The following is a 20,353-nucleotide window of genomic DNA, read 5'->3' on the forward strand; positions in this document are numbered from 1 at the left end:
ATATTTTCACACAATTTTTCTCATTCATTCTTTAGGTCTGATCATTAGGAGAATATCACTTAACTCTTACTTATTCGAGGTGTTAGACCAGCCAACACCACTAGCCCATTTCTAGAAGCAAAGTTTTTATAACAATATTAACAGTAACAATAATTACTAGCACGTGTTGAATACCTGCTGAAACGCTAATCATATTAAAGCATTTACATGTAATATCTCTTTTTACTGTCTCAGAAATCCTGCCAGCTAAGTGCTATTATTATTTCCATTTTACAGATAAAGAAACTAAGTAATAAAAAGATAAGAGAAAGCAAGAAGAAGTGCTATTTATATAATGTTCAACTTCAGAAGCTGGGTTCTAAAACTTGTAATAAGCAATGTCTTGAGAGTTGATTCATCATGGCAGCAATATATCTTCCTTAAACCATTGTGCCTTTCTTTGTTATTCCTGAGAAAGTAGAAATCAAGTACCATCAATAAAAATGCTATCTTTGATTAGCTTTAAGATCTTAGCAAGTACAGAGCAGGGAATAGTTTTAAAATGCAGGCTTTGTGGAGAGAGGGATTTCCAAATTCCAAATTCCAGGTTTTACCAAGACATGCTTGACTAAACTTTAGACAGGCTTCTTTGGAAGATAGGCCTCCGGTGTCTCTTTTTATGATGTTAGCTTAGAAACTTGAAATTATAAATTCTTTCTCTGCCCCTTTGCTGTGCAAATCTTCTACAACCCAGGACCATCTTTCTCAAGGACCTGGGAGCCATCCTTTTGATACATAATCAAGAAAGTTAGTTCTCTGACTCCTACTTTCTGTGAAAGGGTGGAAATATAACTTCATTAAGTGATGATTATCAAACACAAATGGCCTAATACATTGACCAACCTCCTCCCTAACATACTTTAGTACTCTAGTACTAACATACTCCTTAACTAACCTTAGGGTTTTAAACGCCCCCACCACCTTTTGTTTCAGTCGAGTTCAATCTTTTCTTCCTATTACATTAGTCTTGAATAAAGCCTTATTTGTTGTTTTTAACAAGTGTGCAGTACATTTTTTCTCTTTTACTTGCTGTACATACCAAGGACCAGGTCATGAAGTCTGTAACTCAGTTATTATTTTCTCTTCCATGTACACAGAATGTGGATAAGGCTAGTGAGATGAGAATTACATCACACAGGGCCTTGTCAACTCCATGTTAAGAGTGTTGGTTTTTATTCTAAGAGCAGTAAGCATCCGCTAAAGTTTTCCAAGTTTGGGGTGCAGGGTGAATAAGAAAAAAAGAGTTGACTGTGACATGATATAATTTGAATGTTGAAAAAAAAGGAGTCCAGAGTAGTATAAGATAATTAGTATGCTGTTTGATAAACCAAGGGAGAGAAGATGGTATGTCGAAATAGGCAAGAATTCTAAGTATATAGCATATATGTAAGAGATAACATTGAGGAGTAGGTGATGCTACTGAAAATGATATGAGGGAATCAATAGATATAGATATAGAAAAAGCATTTGACAACTTCTAGTATCCAGTTATGATAAAAATTTCAGCAAAGTGGGAATAGAGGGAATGTACCTCTAAAGGCTCTATGTGACAAACCCGCAACTAACATCATGCTCAATGGGAAAAGCTAACAGCATTTTCCTTAAGATCAGGAAGAGGACAAGGATTCCACTTTCACCGTTTTTATTCAACATAGTATTAGAAGACAAGAAAAATTTTTTAAAAATATATTCAAAATGGAAAGGAAGAAGTAAAACTGCCATTAATTGCAGATGACACAATACTGTATAGAGAGAACTCTAAGGATTCCACCCCAAAATTGTTAGAACTAGTAAATGAATTCAGTAAAGTAACAGGGCACAAAATTAATATTCAGAAATTGGTTGCATTTTATACATATAATGAATTATCAGAAAGAGATAATTCATGCATCAAAAAATAAATAAATAAAATACCTGGGAATAAATTTAACCAAGGATGTAAAAGACTTGCCTTTTGAAAATTATAAGATATTGGAGAAAGAAGTTGAAGAAGATACAAATAAATGGAAGCACTATGCTCATGAATAAGAATAATTAACGTCATTGAAATGACCATATTACTCAAAGCAATCTATAGATTCAGTGTAATACTATCAAAATACAAATGATATTTTTCACAGAACTAGAACAAATAATCCTAAAATTTATATGGAACCACATAAGATACCAAATAGCCACAATAATCTTGAGAAAGACAAAGTTGGAGGTATTATGCTACATGATGTCAAACTATACTACAAGGCTACAGTAATCAAAACAGCATGGCACTGGCTTAAAAACTGGCTTAAAAACAAACATATAGATCAATGGAACAGAATAGAGAGCACAGAAATAAACTCATGCCTGTATGGTCAAATAATCTATGACAAAGAAGGCAAGAATATACAATGAGATAAAGACAGTTAATAAATGGTGTTGAGAGAACTGAATAGATACATGCAAAAAAAAAAAAAAAATGAAGCTAGACCACTTTCTTACACTATATAGAAAAATAAACTCAAAATGGATGAAGACTTAAATGTAAGATCTGAAACCACCAACCTCCTCAAAGAAAACATAGGCAGTAAACTCTCAGATATTACTAACAGGAATTTCTTTCCCGATATATCTCCTCGGGCAAGGGAAACAAAAGAAAAAATAAAAAAATGAGACTACATGGAACGAAAAAGTTTTACAGCAAAGGAAACCATCAAAAAAAAAAACAAAGACAACTTACTGAATGGGAGAAGATACTCACCAATGATATATCCAATAAAGAATTAATATCCAAACTATATAAAGAACTCATACTTTAACACCAAACAAAAAAACAAACAAAAATCTGATTAAAAATTCAGCAGAAAGACTTAAATAGACATTCCTCCAAAGAGGACATACAGATGGCCAATAGACATATGAAAAGATACCAATGTCACTAATTATCAGAAAAATGCAAATCAAAACCACAATGATATATCACCTCACATCTGTCAGAACTGCTACCATCAATAAATCAACAAATGACAAGTGTTGGTGAGGATATGGAGAAAAGGAAACCCTGGTGCATTGTTGATAGGATTGCAAACTGTTGTGCCCACTATGGAAAACAGTATAGAGGTTCCTCAAAAAATTAAAAATTAAAAATAGAATTACCTTATGACCCAGTAATTTCCTTTCTGGATATTTAACCAAAAAAATCCAAAACACTAATTCTAAAAGATACACTTATCCCTATCATTTATAATAGCCAAGTTATGGAAGGAACCTAAGTGTCTATCAATAGATGATCAGATAAAGAAGTAATATATACATACAGTGGAATATTACTCAGCCATAAAAAAGAATGAAACCTTGCCATTTGCGACTACAAAGGTGTAACTAGAGGGTATTATGCTAAATGAAATAAGTCAGAAAAAGACAAATAACATACAATTTCACTTATATGTGGAATCTATAAAACAAAATAAACATACAAACAAAACAGAAACAGACTCATAGATACAAAAAACAAACATGGTTGCGGGACTGGCTGAGAGAAGGTGAAGGGATTAAGAAGTATAGATTGGAAGTTACAAAATAGTCACAGGGACATAAAGTAGAGCAGAGAAAATATAGTCAATAACACTAATAACTATGTATGGTGCCAAGTGGATCCTAGACTTATTGGGGGAATTAAGTTATATAAAGTTCTATCAACTATGCTATACACCTGAAACTAATATAATATTAAAGGTCAACCGTAATTGAAAAATAAAAAAATAAATTATTGTTTTAAAAAAGTATGAGAAAAAATTAGATAAAAAATCATTTTGAAATATAGTCTCCATCTCTGGAACACATTCATTTAGTATTTCCAAACTTGCATGTTTTATATAAATGTGGATGATTGATAAGTGTTAGGCAATATATTCTAAAAATATTACATATGAATAAAAAAGTTAATTTCTGAAAAAGCTAGCCAGATAGCTAACATTTAATCAAATCCATGTCAATATTTGATTTTTTTCAATTTCACAGATATAGATAGCATTTAACCCAATAGATTTATGATTACAATTTATCCCATGAACAATTTTTTAAATTTCTACAATAAATCTGAAAGTTGCTTTAGTATCCTTACAAGTCTTACAAAATATAAATATGACTCTGCCACTATCATAACAATTATCCCATTTTCCCCATAGATATGTATGTTGATTTCTTCAATATTCAGAAGTATGAATAATAAAGTGAAATGGATTATGAGGTTATTGTTTAATGATGGAATGTGTGATCATCTGAATCAAAGGAAAAACACTAAGAACAAAACATCAATGCACATTATTATTCATATTATAAAAGAATGATAATTTGAATGTAATTAATATATTTTAAATATGAAGGCTGTGACTCCCTTATGCTTTCTTTCTTCATGGAATTTTTATATAAATAACCTTTCATGATCTTCGAAGAAAGAATCTAAAATTGAAAATATAATTGTGAAAAATTAAGAAAGTCCACTATCGTTTCTAACACAGCAAGACTGAATACTCTATCAAAGTCATTTAGGGATCCTTTTGATTTGAAATAACATGATCATTGTTCCACAAGTGACCCATGCATACAAATCAATACAGAAGCCTATCCTTCCCAGAGTTCTATGAGGAAACTGCATTTGTAATTGTACATAACATAGTAAATTTTAAAAATGAATAAATCAGTATTTAAAACATTTATATGGTTTCACTCACACCCACCCTAGTTTTTAATCTCTGAACATCAGGTTTCATCCCTTCCAGATATTGCACATGTAAATTTAGTTCCAATGATTCTAAAATACATTCATATTCTTTCCTTCCTATATACTTTATCACTGTTCATTAAACCACCTTGCTTCTAGCAATTAGGCTATAAAAGCATTGATTCTCTTAGATATTTCTTCAATCTTTAATATTTTATCAATCCCAAAATTCTGTTGAATTTTCTTTTTCACATTTCCGTTCACCACCATTTCGTCCTTCTCTCTCTGAAGACAGCATATTAAATGAAACAGAATCAGGTCCAAATTACTGAGTGAGCATCTGCTATATTAGTCACAATTATGTGTGTGTGTGTATATATATATATGTATCATATATATATATGTGTGTGTATGATACATATATTGGAAAATCATGTTCCAGATTTAAATATGTAGGATTGGAAATCCAGGAGGTTGTTGTACTGGTTGATTTGCCACTTGATAGGTCTTTCCTTTCAAAATGATTGGGTTTCTTGTAGAAAGAGTACATAACCATTTCCACTGGAAGAATTTTTTTTTTTTTTTTTTTAAAGGAGAGGAATAAAGAAGATAGAGTATTTGTCTGCAATGCTTAGGAGGACATGAAGCAATAGACGATGGGAGAAAACAGACAATGAAAGAGGGAAAAAAACAACATGAAAAAGAAAGGAAAGAGTCAGTGTTACCCATTGGAGTCTCTGAAAGCTTCCTGAAGTAAATGCAACAGAAAAATAAAATGGCTTTTGAAACAATATTTCAGCAAGAAAGTTAAGTGGATCATTATAGAAAATAATAATTCCAATATAAAATAAGACAAGAGAGCGCTGCTACACATCTAGACAGCTGGCCACATCTTTCTAATAAACTCTTTTGTCAGTTCTCTATGTAAAGAGGAAATAATAGGTTTAATGAAAACTGCAAAATCTAAGGTATTCGAGATTTCAGAGGTGTAGTAAATTAGGAGATACAAACAATATGAATATTTAATCAAAAGATTAATCAAGTTTGATTTAATCTTAACTAAATAATATATGCATTAAGTTACGTTTAAATTACTATTTTAAATTAAATCTCCATTTAATATTGATATCCAATGTTGATTTGATTTAAGTCAACTGTTAGGCACTGATTGGCTAGAAGAAGGATTGATGGGAAGTCATGGGTACAGATTCGATCTCTCTAAGGTTGGTTCCCCTCTAAGAAATTATAGAGTTAATAAAGTCCAGGCAAATTAATATCTATCTTATCCACATATTTCCACATAAATTCTTAAATGTATTAATAATTCCATGATCACTGCCCTACCTTTTCTCCTGAAGATCTACCTACATTGTAATAAATCTCTTTTTTATTCACCTTAAGGGGGTAAATGATCCTAACAAAGAACTGAATACCCAAAATATTTTAAAGCCAATGGTATTTATGCAGGACTTCTGCTTTTTTCCTAAATTTTAGCGTATTTTCTTTCACAATAAGTAGCATATGCTTAAATGTGTGCTTCATGCAAGATTCACGGAGGCACACAGTGTGATCCATCTGAAGGCCTGCCCAGTACCCACAGTGGCAGAACCTCTTCCTACACTATTATTAGATTTTTTTTATAACTTTTATTTTTTCTATCTTATTCTTTTACAAAGAGGCACTAAATGGCTGGTGTGAACTCTAATTATTCAAAATATTACAAAATATACTTTTTATAATCCCACAAAATCTCTCTTGAGAGGATTTATTTAAATAAAAACTAAAACAAAAATTAACCCTTCCCATGAAATAGTTATTCATTGTAACTTTTGGTTTTATACCAAAAATAAAGCGTTTTAATATTTAAGAAAAATAACAAGAAATTTTAAAACTATAATTTATTCAAAGTTCTCAACGTAAAATACTTATTCGACTAGATCTGTCTAGCATGTAATGTTCTTTTCAATCTAGAGTTGTGTAATAAGAGAAGGTGATTTGGATCCCTCGAGGCCCTTTTCATGAGTTAAAATATATTCTGCATTTAAGATTTCCTTCTATTAGGTATTTTATAACCCTACTATATGCTTCACACAGTTGCCACATCTGTTCCACCACAGGTGATAGGGGCAAAGCTTCCTAGGAATTGCTCAAACATTCAATAAAGCAGTTAGGCAGATGTCTTTAAGTTTCTTCGGTGCACAGTTTTGTTAGATTTCATGCTGACAATGCAACAGACAACTGCTAAAAGTATGCAATGGTGAAACATTATTGGCTACATTTTGAAAAGCTAAATTTAAATTTCAGATCCTAATTATACAGCTGCTTACACAATGTGCCTAAAAGAGAATAAAGGTTGAGAGACTGACTCTTCCATGAGCTGCCTAGAAGAAAAGTAGATAATCATGTAAGCGTCTTATATAGCACCTGCATGTTATTAGATATGTCAGTTCTTCTAAAATGTGGCTTCACACTCAAACATGTACCATTAAAGAACAGTGGGACTTGATAGCTGATGTTGGTCTGTTTTTACCAGCTAAGATAAGAGCAAGATAAAGGAGCTAATTAAAGTGTCTCCCTACTCCCCAAGCTATCTTGATAATGGACCAATTGTTTAACAGGACCAATTGTTTCCCTTTAGACTGCAAAAGCTTGGGTAATAGCTTAGGGTTAGGTGAGCAGTATCACATTCTCTTACTCCGAGTTATTCCATATATAACTAAATGGATAAATGGCTTGGTATGAATGCCAACATGTTTTTAATAATATCAGACATATTAATATAGCCTTACTTCGAGGGGTTTTAAATTGAAAGGTAAGAGAAAATCATTTTAAGAATTTTTATTTTTAACGTGATTGTCTTTGCTCTTACCCTCTAAAGTGTGCCACTTGAACTTTAGAGAAATGAGGGAAAAATTCTTCCATCTCATTTGCAGATATTATGGATTGAAAATAGTATTTTATAAAACTACAAAGTTGTTCTATTTTTCCTTTCCTTGTGATTTGGTAGTGCTAATGATATGTAAACCAAGGGTTCTATTTTTTATTCATTCAAAATTCAATAGTTACTTTCCCTTTGAACATTCTATACTCAAGAAAACTAAAACAAAACCTTCACAGAGAATCAATAACCATGATGTAATAAATTAATTAATTCATTTAACAAATATGTATTAATCCACTTTGCTAGTTACCACTCTAGGAGCTGAGAACATACTAGAACAAAAAACCCTTTTTCCATGAAACTTACATTTTAGTGAGAGATGACAGATAATAAGTATATAGAGAGATATACAAATTATATTTATATTACATTTATATATTACATATTACTTTTAAATAACTATGTTTATAAATTAAATTTATATATTTTAAATATAAATATCATGGTAAACAGCAGTAAGTACAATATAGAAAAATATAGAAGAAAACAGAAGGCATGTCAAGGTAGGAAAACTGCATAAAGATAATTTTATTTTGGAGTCAAACACTTTTGTAAAAATAATTTTGAAAAAGAATAATGCCTCTAGCCAGTTATGTTGTATACGTGTATATAAATAAATAAATAAATAAATAAATAAATAAATAAATAAATAAATAAATGTTCCTTTAGGCTTTATTCAGTATAAATGCCAAAAACATTACTCTTCTATTTCTAGAAAAATGTTTAAAAGACAATACTTTAAATGAAAATCAAAATACAAATACAAAAAAATCAAAATACAAGTCAAATACTATGAGGTTAGAATTTGCCTTTTTCTCCTAAGCTGCCTGGAAACGTGGAACCAGAGTTAGAAGAAGAAATACATGGGGCTAATCTGTTACTAATAAATTTAGATAGTGGAAAAGTGAATTTAGAATCTCTGACCTAGGTGAAAGTAGGTTCAATATGAAAATAAATAAAGAATCAAGCAAGTCTAAGGGAGCAGACTTAGTCTATGAACAAAGCACAGGGAAGACAGATAAAACAGGCTAGAGAGAGTCCTATCTGGATTCCATGGTCGGAGCTTCTCTTATGCCACATTCACTTCAAGGTCCGGCTCCTGGCTAGTAAGGCACAGTGCTGGTTGGAACTTTAAATACCAAGATTTATCTGTATGATAGCTCTAAAAGATTCCAGAGCAGTACCACAGGGTTATCTTGGAACTGAGGGAAAGTTCCTTGAGCTACCACCCTGGCCCAATCTGGGAAACTACACTTCTATATTTTTTGCTCATTTATCCTATATTCTTTTGAAATGTATCTGCTAACATTGCAAAATTGCATATGTAAATTAAAGCTAAAATAAGCCAAAAGAATATGTAATCAATCAAGTACAAGTTTTAGATATATAGTTAAAAGTATTACGTAATCAGAATTTCTATCAAGATAGGTGTTCTAAATATTCTTACAATGAAAAATACATGCCAATCTTACATTCTGTCTCGTAACAAGTCATGTTCTGGAATATATTCATAAAAGAGAATCTAAAATTCTATTTCTGCAATAAACTCCATATCAATTTGATATCAATTTTTATGGTTATTTTTCTACTTCATGGAGTGAACATAACTTTAGCGATTGTAATAATACTTGAGGTTTTCAAATTCAGAGTCCACGATGGTATATCAAAAAATCAGGAAATTTTATATTATCTTTTAAAATCAAAAGGATGGTTACAAAGAATATGATTATATTTTTGCATATACACATAACACACATAACATACACACATAATGTTCAAACATGCATGTGCACACACTACAAGGAGCTAGAAGTCTATACACTAGTTTATTAAGTTACTTCCCTTAGTGAATGTAATTATGAATATTTTAATGTCATGTTTTATTCCTTTGTGTGACAAATATTTTTTTTTAATTGAAGGAAATAAATAATTTAAATGGTGGAGGTGGGGAAATGCAGGGAATCTACTCTATAACAAAAGTACAAGGTGTTACAGTCTCAAAATTACTATGAGACAATGCTTGTCTGTTTCTTTGTTAAATGGCCCATATGACACAATAAATGCGTGGCCTTAGAAGTGACTTTGTTTCCTGACAGCAATAATACGCTGTCATTACTATGGCATAATTATCATTATAGAATAAAAATTCTCATTTATTTTCTCCACACCAACTAATCTCCATTTCTCTCACCATGTATCATATTGATTTCTTCTCAAAAGTCTAACTAGAATCTTCATTTTCATGTCGTCTTTTATAGTTGCAGGAATAACTATACTTTTGTTTCCAACCACCTGTAAAAGTTACCGATTATTTAAATATTCTAAATTGTTGAAAAACAATAACCCCATAAAACCCTAGATAATAGCATCAAAAAATTTTTTATTCCTGACATGCCACTTTCTTTCTGAATATTTTGCCACACCATAGCAGACAGTATTTAAGTAAACTACTGCTCATATAAACTTTTCTTTTAAAATACTTATATATTCTTCATAAAAAATAACTTGATAAAGTATTTTAGAACAAATTTTGAGTTATTTTCAATAGATTGTTGGGGAAATTTAATTAATGAAAAACTCGGCTTTTGCTACAATGATATCCTAATAAAGAACACTTCAATAATTTAGAAGTGGCTCAAATAAACTTGAAGCTTGCATGATTTTGTTTCCAAAGACTAGTGACCTTAGTATTAATAAACAATGGGAATCCTTCCAATGTTCAGTAAATTGGCTTTACAGAAAAATGTCGATTTTTCACATTAACAAAATAAAAGTCATGTAAAAAGGAAAAAAGGTTCACACTATCTGAAAGGCCTCTGAACACACATCCTCATTAGTAAACTAAAAAGAGAATCCTAAAGGGGATAAAACTTCTGTTTGCATCAAACAGGCACAATTTATCACAATAGAAGACAAGTTTCCAAGGGTGTTTCAGAGAGAATGACAGTTTCATAGTGTTGCATTCTTAAAAAATGAAATTACTCCAAATAACTCAACTGTTACATAAACATGATATATTCACTCACTGAAGATGTTTTATCACTTCTGTGTAGAAAGCAGAACTGAAGCAGACAGCATGAAATTAAGGTCAGAGTTGGATCTGAAACTGAATAGCATATATAGGATTCTTGTTTCCACTTTTCAGGGTAGAAAATTTCACTCATAGGCTTTACTTTATTATTATTTTTGGAAGATTTAAGGCTTTAATATCATATGTAAAATGATATAAGCTATAAATAAAGTTTAGTGTACTATTATTTCAAATAAGCCCCCTCAAAGTTAGGTGAATATGTAACTCATAAATTTGCAAGTACCATACAGAAAATCTGTTGCTACAGTACAATATGATTCTTTCAAATATATGGTGAAATATAATTTATGAAAGCAGAATTTGTGGAAGTCTTGTCACAGATGAAAATATTTTCACAAATCAGTTTTATTTCTATGTATCCAGTTAGAAAAAAATAGAAAATTCTAAATATTATTAATAATGTTCAATGTTCCAAAAGATTTTATCTTTGCACATAATTATTTGATATGTTTTATTTTTGGTATATTATATCCCCCTTCCATTTTATATGACAACAGAATTTTTAACAATATTTTAAAATAATATTTCTATAAAAATATGTGGAATGATTTTATTTATCTGAAAATATTCAAAAAACTTTTTTTATTTTCATTATGTTGAAAATATAATTCTCCTTACATATTCAAAAATATCTAAATTCAAATAAATATATTTTTGAGATGTAAATAAAAGACCGACTCATCAAATAGGGGTGAAATGCCCAAATAAATAAAAGACTATAAGAGTTTATAAGAATTTATTCATGTATTTATATAACAAAGTCTACTAAGGAAGACATAAATCAGTGTTGCCTTTATTTTTATCTTACACAACTGGTTGTTAGTACAAATTTTAAAAAAATATTTGATAAGCTCTATCAAAGTGTTTCAAGCATATTTCATATATGTACCTATATTACTCACAGAAAAATTGAAATTACCTTGAATTTCTCTCTGAATTGTTTATTTATATTTGGAATGTATCCGTCATAGCAAATACCTTCATTGTATCACATTAACACCATTAGTTTGTCACCTATTTTTTTATTATTATTTTCCAGGGAAAGGAGTAAGGGACTATGTCTTGACTCATATATTGAAGCAAAATTCAATCAAAAGCTGATTAATAAAAGGATACATTTTAACTTACATAATTAATTTAATGAATTTTTATTGATCACCTACTTATGACTAATTTATAGAGCTAATCCAGGATACACAACATTTTGGCAGTCAGACTGACTGAAGAAGGGCCAAACATAGCCTGAAAATACAATATGTGGCCAATACAGCATTCTAAATTTCACACCGAATGCCCTATTATGGCGCATATATGTTTTATTTTCCTATACTCCCGACCATAATCTTCTTTTATGATACATACTGCCTTCTAAATATAGTAACATATTTTCTTTACATTCTTGGTCCTTGACAGCATTTGAATTTTTTGATACTTACACCAGAATCTGGGGCTGCAAAACTGATGAAGATACATGTAGGCCCTTAAGGATTTACAATCTTATGTAAGTGACACAAACAATAGCTGATAAGTTAGGTGAGAGGAACAAGGATACGGTGCATGGACAACTTACTCAAGCATGGAAATCTGGAACATCTTCTCTATGAGTGCATGAGATCTAGGGTCAAAGTATATCAGGAGTTGGTCACATACATGAGGTATAGGGAAAAAAAATATAAGCAGAGGGAAAAAAATTCAAAAGCCTTAAAGAAACATGTGGCAAGTTGGGAGAAATGTATGCAATTTAGAGTGGTATGAAAAGAAAGAAGAGTAAGAGAACAGAAATGTTAAGGGAATGGTCCATGAGCTATTCAGTTTGCAAGGAAGTTTGACTTTAGTTTGAAGGCAATCAATGGTTATGGTATAGTCAAGAATGGGGATGGGATATGGTCATGTATACTGAAGTTTATGTAGGGGGAGTCTATGCTTTTGCAAGATCATTTTGACAACAGGTGAAGAATAGTCCAAGAAACAAGACAAGAAAGAGAAAGAGAAGTTAGCAAACTCTTAAGAGTTTCAGGCAAAGGATAATGATTGGGACCTTAATAAAGATAATGACAACCTGAACATATTGGAAAGATTCAGGGAAAATAGAGAAGCTCAACAAGAATGAGTGATTAATTCTATATGTCAGGGTAAGAGAGAGGTAGAAATTTATGACTAGATTTTAATTCTAGCTTGGAAAATTCACAATGCCATTCACTTAGAGAGAAGTAAGGTAGAGTAGGTCAAATAGGATAATTTTTTTAAAATGTGTCTGATTTCTACTTTGAAGCTACTATGGGCCTGCAGTAAAACAAAACAGAAATGTCCCTAGTCAATCGATTGTCCTGTCTGAAGTTTAGGAGGGACACCTGGGGCAGAGATATCCACTTGGGAGCAAATGATATACAGATGGTAAGTGAAACTATGGGAGTAAGTGAGTAGAATAATAGAATAAGAGACACTAATGTAGATAAGCAGAAGAAAAGCAGCTCATATAAAAAGATAAAAAATGAGAGGCAGAGATATAAGAAGAAAATTCTTTGCACTAGGACTCTCTATTCATTGGCTTATTTGAATTACTCTCTAGCTCATAGTCTACTCTTTAGATTTTCTGAAAATGATAGCAACAAATATAAACACCGGTCACTTAAACAAGAAAAGATTGATGGCACCTTTCACTGCAGGTGCAGAGCAACACAGATATAGAAGACCATTACTTACAAATAATCTCATTGGTATTCTATTAGCTCTTTAAACATCTCTCAACTCATTTATCCCTTTTTAGGTATTCAACCTCCAGAAGCAGTCAGAAAAGGATGCCAAAATTTATTATATGGATCTAGTCTTCAACCCTTTAGATGCCACCTAATTGATTTATATGGCTCAGTTATATTATTGGAAGTCTTAGGGTTGGTATTCCAAAATGCCTTTAAAGTCTGAATTAGTTTCCTGGGGCTACTGTTACAAATTACCACACATTTGGTAGCTTAAAACAACAGAAATCTATTCTCCCACAGTTCTCAAGGTGAGAAGTCCAAAATCAAGGTGTTGACAAGGCCACCCTCCTTCCAAAGTCTCTACTGGAAAATCATTTCTTGCCTCCCGCAGTTCATAGCAGAATCAGGTGTCTCTTGGCTTGTGGCTGCATAACTAATCTCCGCCTCCATCTTCACATGGCTTTTCCTTTGCTGTCTTTTCTCTCTTGTGTCTTTTATAAATATATTTTGCTATTGAATTTAGGACCCACCAGTATAGCCCGAAATGCTATTATCTGGAGATCTTTAACTTAATTATATTTGCAGATCTTTTTTTCCGAATAAGATCATAGTCACAGGTTATGAGAGTTAAGATGTGGACATATCCTTTGGAGGGCCACCATTCGACCTACTATAAAACTCTATATATTAGGTCAAACCTGTCTGACAGAGTGGGCTGCTTTTCATTGACTGGTAATTTGAAAGAAGGCTAATTTTAAGAGTGCAAAGAAATCCTGAAATGCCAAAATTGGAGAATGGCTTCACTAGCCTCATGGAATGAATTGGGAAGTTTCATGAGATGGATATTGCATGAGATGAATAATTAACATATTGATTTTCAGCCTTTTATCTTTTTCGACGTACTTATTGTAGGTCATAACTGTCAAACTAATTACTGCTTTTGGTGCAGCCAATATATTTTGATGTGTAGTAGTTTTTATATCATTTAGTTTAAAAACTTTTCCCATTTCAATTATGATTTCTTTTTTGATATATGGATCGTTACATAACATGTTTTTAAATAACTGAATATGTGCACATTTTAGGTTGTCTTTTTGTATTAGATATCTAATTTAATTCTATGTACTATAAAATAAACAAAATAGAGTTAAGTCCTTTGAAATTTGTTCACACTTGGTCATAGCCAATTATTTGGTCATTTATTCTAAATCCTCTTTATGCTTAACAAAGCATGTATTTCAAATAAATATATTCCTTCAATATATAAAAGCCTTTAAATATTTCATTTCCATTTACCCATTTATTCCCTCCAGTAACATCTTTACTATATTTTAGGTCTTTTTTAATTTTGTTTTATGTTTAACCTCACTTGAATTTATTACTTTTTTAATACAATTAATCTTCAATCATATTGTTTATATATTCACAAGTTTCTTTGTCAATATTCTGTTTTTATTTTGGGGCGTTCCTTCTGGAATCACTTTTCCATTCCTGAAAAAATACTGCTTAGAATTTCCTTTAAGAAAAGTTCTCAGGTGACAAACTCAGAGTTTGTGTGTATGATAAAGCCATTATTTTCACTTCAGTTTGAAATATTTTTTTCTAATTATAATTCCAGGTTAGTACTCATTTTCTTTCAGATTATTAAATTCATTATTCCACTGCTGACTGACTGCCACTGTTGCTACTGAGTAGTGTGCTAATCTATTGATTTTTTTTTTAATTTCCTCTATTGATTTTAATATTTCTTTTTAAAATTTTCATGTAGCTTTTTATGATTTGTCTTGGTGTACATTTAATCTCTACTTGTTATGTCACACTCCTTTAATGTATGGATTGCAATTTTTCCTCTTAGTCATTAACTCTTCGAATATTAATTCCAAACCATTCTCTCATTTCTTTTCTTCTGGAATTCCTATCAAACATGTTAGATTATCTGATTCTTTATTTGATATCTCTGGGTCTTCCAACTTGTATCTTGTAGATTCCATTTTTTTTTTTCTGCTTATAGCTAATGTCATCTGATCTATCTTTCAAATCATTCTCAATTCTATTCTCAGAATCTGCTGCTAATATATATCCAACAAAATTTAAATTTCAGTTATATTTTCATTTTTTTAAGTTCTACTTGATTCTTATTTCCACATGTAATTTTTAGTTTCCTGTTTCCTAGAGGTATTTTCAATTTAATGTATTTTAAAACAACTTATGGCTAGTTTAAACTCTATTTTGATAGTCCTCTGAAGGTATGTTCTGTGTATCTATTGGTTTTGTGAATATTTAAACATTATTGTGTGCTTGGTAATCTTTGGTTGCTAGACCTTATAGTACTGGTAAAGTTATTTGTAGCAAGACCCTGAAACCATGGATGAATGTGCTCTGTTCTGAAGAGGATTTGCATTTTCCTTGAAGAATAGGGCTCTACAATTAATGGTTGTCTGAAATCAGGTTCAGGTTTTGAGAGTCCTTAACACCTCTAACTATGTGCACCCAGGAAGAGTGTAACTCTCAGGGAGGGGATACATCAGTGGTCATTACATCCCAGAGAAGTTAATATTTTTTGTTCCTTTTTTCTTTCTGTGTTAGTACCCTCAAATCTGCCAAATATTTTTAGTTTGTTTCTGTATTTTTTTGTTTGTTTTTATAATAGCTTCATTGGGATATAATTCACATAACAATAAAGTAAGAAAAGAAAATTTAATTCTTTTGTATGTGAATATCCACATATCAGTACTACTTGTTGAAATATTACTGTCTCACAATTGAATTATCTTGGCAACCTTGTTGAAAATCAGTTAACCATAAGTACAAGGGTTTATTTCTGGGCTCTCAATTCTATTCTACTGATCTATATGTCTACCCTTATACCAGTCACACATTGCCTTCATTATTGTAGCTTTATAATAAGTTTTAAAATCAGGAAATATGAGTCCTCTAACTTTTCTTCTTTTTCAAGATTGTTTTGGCTATCCTCATGAATTTTATAATCAGCTTGTCGATTTCTGCAAAAAGTAAGTTGGGATTTTTGTAGAGATTGTGTTGTTTATACATCAAATTGAGGAGTATTTCCATTTTAGCCAAATGGATTTGTTCAATAAATGTGCATGTGTTATCTTTCCATTTATTCAGGTTGCTGCAAGGCTGTTAGGTTTTAAGGCTACTGCAGGCTTTGAGAGGGAGAATGGAATGGAGCAAGTTAATAAGCTACAAAGCTTGCTGTTCTACCAAAATTCAGTAATTGTTCTCAATTAGATATTTCTTGGGTTTTTGAAGGTTTTAATCTCAGATTTCTGAAAAAGTTGATTTTCAAAATTTTTGCTATTGTTCTCATTGCTTTTCCCAAGGAGCAAATTTTTTGCCATTTCAGAAATGCTTCTTCCTTTTATTTTTAATGTCATTATTGCAAGGAGAGAATTACAGTCCAGATATAATGCTTCACACCCTAAAGTCATTGTCCCCTCTGACCGACCTCATCGTAATGAGATTTCTAACAATACTTCCTACCATAAGTGGCTCTGGACACAATCTTTACTATATAGGTAATTGTCTGTGTGATACAACAAATAACTTTAATACTCAGAAACTTCCTTACCTCTATGATCACAGAAATTGGCCTTTGAGTTTCTCATTGTGTTATATTTTATTATCAGATCTTCGATAATATGAAGGACATATTTTTAAAATTAATTTTATACAGCATTGTTTGTTATTTTCAATGAGTGCAATAATCCCTAAACTGAATGAGATCTCCACAGGCGAAGATATATGGCAAGAGAATTTTGAGCAGTGAAAATAATATGGGGGAAAAAAGCAAGTTTGAAAAAAAATTTTTTCTTGGATGTTGATATATAGAGGTGAAAATGCCTTTTGTGCAATAAATAAGAATGGTGGTGGCAGAAAACGTGTCTGAGAGAGAAAAGAGTAAGCTCAGTGAGAGGCTTAGAGATTATGATAATGACACATGCTTTTTATTCCTTCTGTCAGGTAAACTATCATGATCTGCACTATAATTTGCAAATGATTACAAAACATGAAAAACATCAAAATATGCAATTGATTTTATATAAATATATGATTCTTAAAATAATTAATAATTTTCTAGGTCAACATTTTTGAAAGTTGTTCTAGTAAAAAGAGGATTCTTCTGGTAAAAATTATGAAACTCTCACAATGACGATAGCCTATAAGTTAAGGTTTCAAAATTGATTTAGTTACTATTCTAGTTCAATAGGAAAATCAGTTAGGGTCATTCTTCTGTTTCTCTAGGTTTTCAGTAATATATGCATTTTAACATTAAAACAATGACATTTTATTTTGATTTTTAGACTTTATATGACTGTTTATGAATTAAAATTTATTAAAGACAACACTTAGGAGCTGTGTCATCTGAACTGAGATCACTGAATCCTCATGAACAGATGTTATTTGCAATAGTATTGTGGTTTTCATCTTGAAAAAGTAATATCAGATCGAGTTTTCTATAGAAAGTATACAAAGTCAAGTTCATATTAAGTTGATGCTCATAATAGACCCACTCAGATACTAATGAACCTAATATACATTTATCTGAATAGGTAACATTTTATAGCCATGTGTTTCTTTAAGCTGAATAAAACACGTTAGTGTGAATTATCATTCCTTTGCCAGTGTTTGAAGGTGTGGAGAAAAAATTAACCATAAAGAGTATTATTATTTTTTGTGTGTATGTGCAACTGATTTTTTTAATAACACAGTAAATTTGACAACTCAATTCTCCACCTACTTAAAATTTGTTATTAAAACACTCATCTTTGTCTTCTCTTAGATACATGTTTATCTAAGAGAAGACAGTATGAATTTAGAAGTTATGTTAATTCTATGAAAGGACTGCTCTGATTCTCGTGAATGCCATCTACTTCGAAGAAAACTGGGATAAACAGTTTAGAAGTAGCAGACCAAGGAAAGACTATTTAAATTCAGCAAGAACGAGAAGAAACCTGCGCAAGTAATGTTTAAGAAAGCTACCTTTAATGTGATCTATAAAGGAGAAATAGTCACCCAAACTTTGGCTTTGCCTCTTGTCAAAGAGCTGAATATGATCATCATGCTTCCAGATGAAAACGTGGACTTGGGAATGCTGGAAAAAAACTTACTTATGAGAAATTCATAGAATAGATGAGGCCAGAAATAATGGATAAACAAGAGGTAGAAGTGTTCCTCCCTAGATTTAAACTGGAGGAGAATTATAACATGAAGGATGTCCTTTACTCTCTCAGCATGATGGGTGCCTTTAGTCTGGGCAGGGCAGACTTATCTGGAATGTCATAAGGGAGAGACCTGTTTCTGTCCAAGGTTTTGCACCAGTCCTTTGTGGAGGTCAATGAGGAAGGCTTGGAGGCTGCGGGGGCCACTGCACCACCATGATGTTTTGATGTGTATCATTCCTCTCCAAGTTCTATGCCTTCCTTTTTTTTATCTCTCACAGCAAAATCAACAGTATTCTGTTCTGTGGCTGATCCCCTCCCCACAAGGAAATGGTCAACCCTGCATGAAGCCCTACTGACCCAATTTTCCTCTGACACTTCACAATGTGCCTGCAATCCTAAGTGACCTTTGATGGCAATCCAAAAATAACGGGCTTAATTTTGAAACCTCCCTCGTAAAAATAATAATATATAGCTGAGATTTGAATGACTGTTCTTGTTCCAATCAAGTTCAGATTTATTGTACATTTCCTTACTCTTCTCTCTTATTTTTCTCTAAATCAAAGATTATGTACAAATTATATTCATTGAGCTACTTAAAATTAATATTTGGCAATTCTCAAATTCAGAGTGAAAATAATTTACATAGATGTGCAGTATTTTATATTAATAGATTTTTGATAAAATATCAAGAATATTTTGGAATGTGCTATTTTTAAGACATAGTCCTACTAATAGCTTCAAATAATGTTCTTCAGAAACATATTTGTATAATATTTAATGTACAGGAATAGAAATTATGTTTCTTGTGAAAACTGATGACTTTGTTATAAAATCTCTTCGATATTTCTGAGAGAATGAACCCAAAGAAGCCATTAAAAAACAATTTGTTTTGTGGGAATATTGTTTTTATCCTCAGACTCCATCATTGACCTTCTCTTCTTATTTTTATTACCTCCTTAAGACTATCTCCCTTTGCTTTTATAGCTCTAAGATGTATTTCAAGGCAATCAATTCTATCACATGGTTTAAATGGCCATGTATACATTGATGTAACAAATCATATTTCTATCACTTCCTTCAGTGTGCCTCTTACTGACTCCTAAATTCAAAATTACTCCTCAAACTTGTCTTGTTTAATGCCTCATTTAAGAGGAACGTTGTGCTAGAAATCTGAGAATTATTTTAAAGCCATTCTCTCTTTTTTATTACTCAGATATTACAATTCGTGTCCTATAGTTTCTCCTTCAGAGTTCTTCGATTTATCTTCTCCTTTCTCTTAGTTTTGTAATCCAGTTAAAGTCTTAATTGTTGTTTGTTTTGACATGTATAAAAACCACCAAATAATTCTATTTGCTTCCAGTTCTTCCTCTCTACAGTTAATCTCTTAATGACTACCAATATTATATTCTAAAATATGGAACTGATTACATCTTTCTCATGATAATTATAAAAAAAGTTTTTAATGGCTCTCTAAAATCTAGAGTAAATCTTGCAAATTCTTAAGCATAGTATATATCATCTTTTATATTCAGGCCCCAAAACTAATGCTCCATACTGATATTTCCCTATCACTCCTTTTCAATCTAACCTCCATCAAGTTCAGAATACTTGCTATGTTTTGGTCTCATATTTCCATGTAATTAATTACATTTAATTTTCTACACAAAATATATTTTACCTAAAAATAAAACCCTCCCC

General features: G+C 31.3%; 1 pseudogene; it reads left to right on the forward strand.

Annotated features, from left to right (window-relative positions):
- The first annotated feature begins 12,327 nt into the window (after positions 1-12,327).
- Positions 12,328-18,964, forward strand: LOC102894243 (annotated as a pseudogene).
- The last annotated feature ends 1,389 nt before the right edge of the window (positions 18,965-20,353 follow it).

This window comes from Pteropus alecto, unplaced genomic scaffold (genome assembly GCF_000325575.1).
Source record: "Pteropus alecto unplaced genomic scaffold, ASM32557v1 scaffold104, whole genome shotgun sequence".
NCBI classification, from domain to species: domain Eukaryota; kingdom Metazoa; phylum Chordata; class Mammalia; order Chiroptera; family Pteropodidae; genus Pteropus; species Pteropus alecto.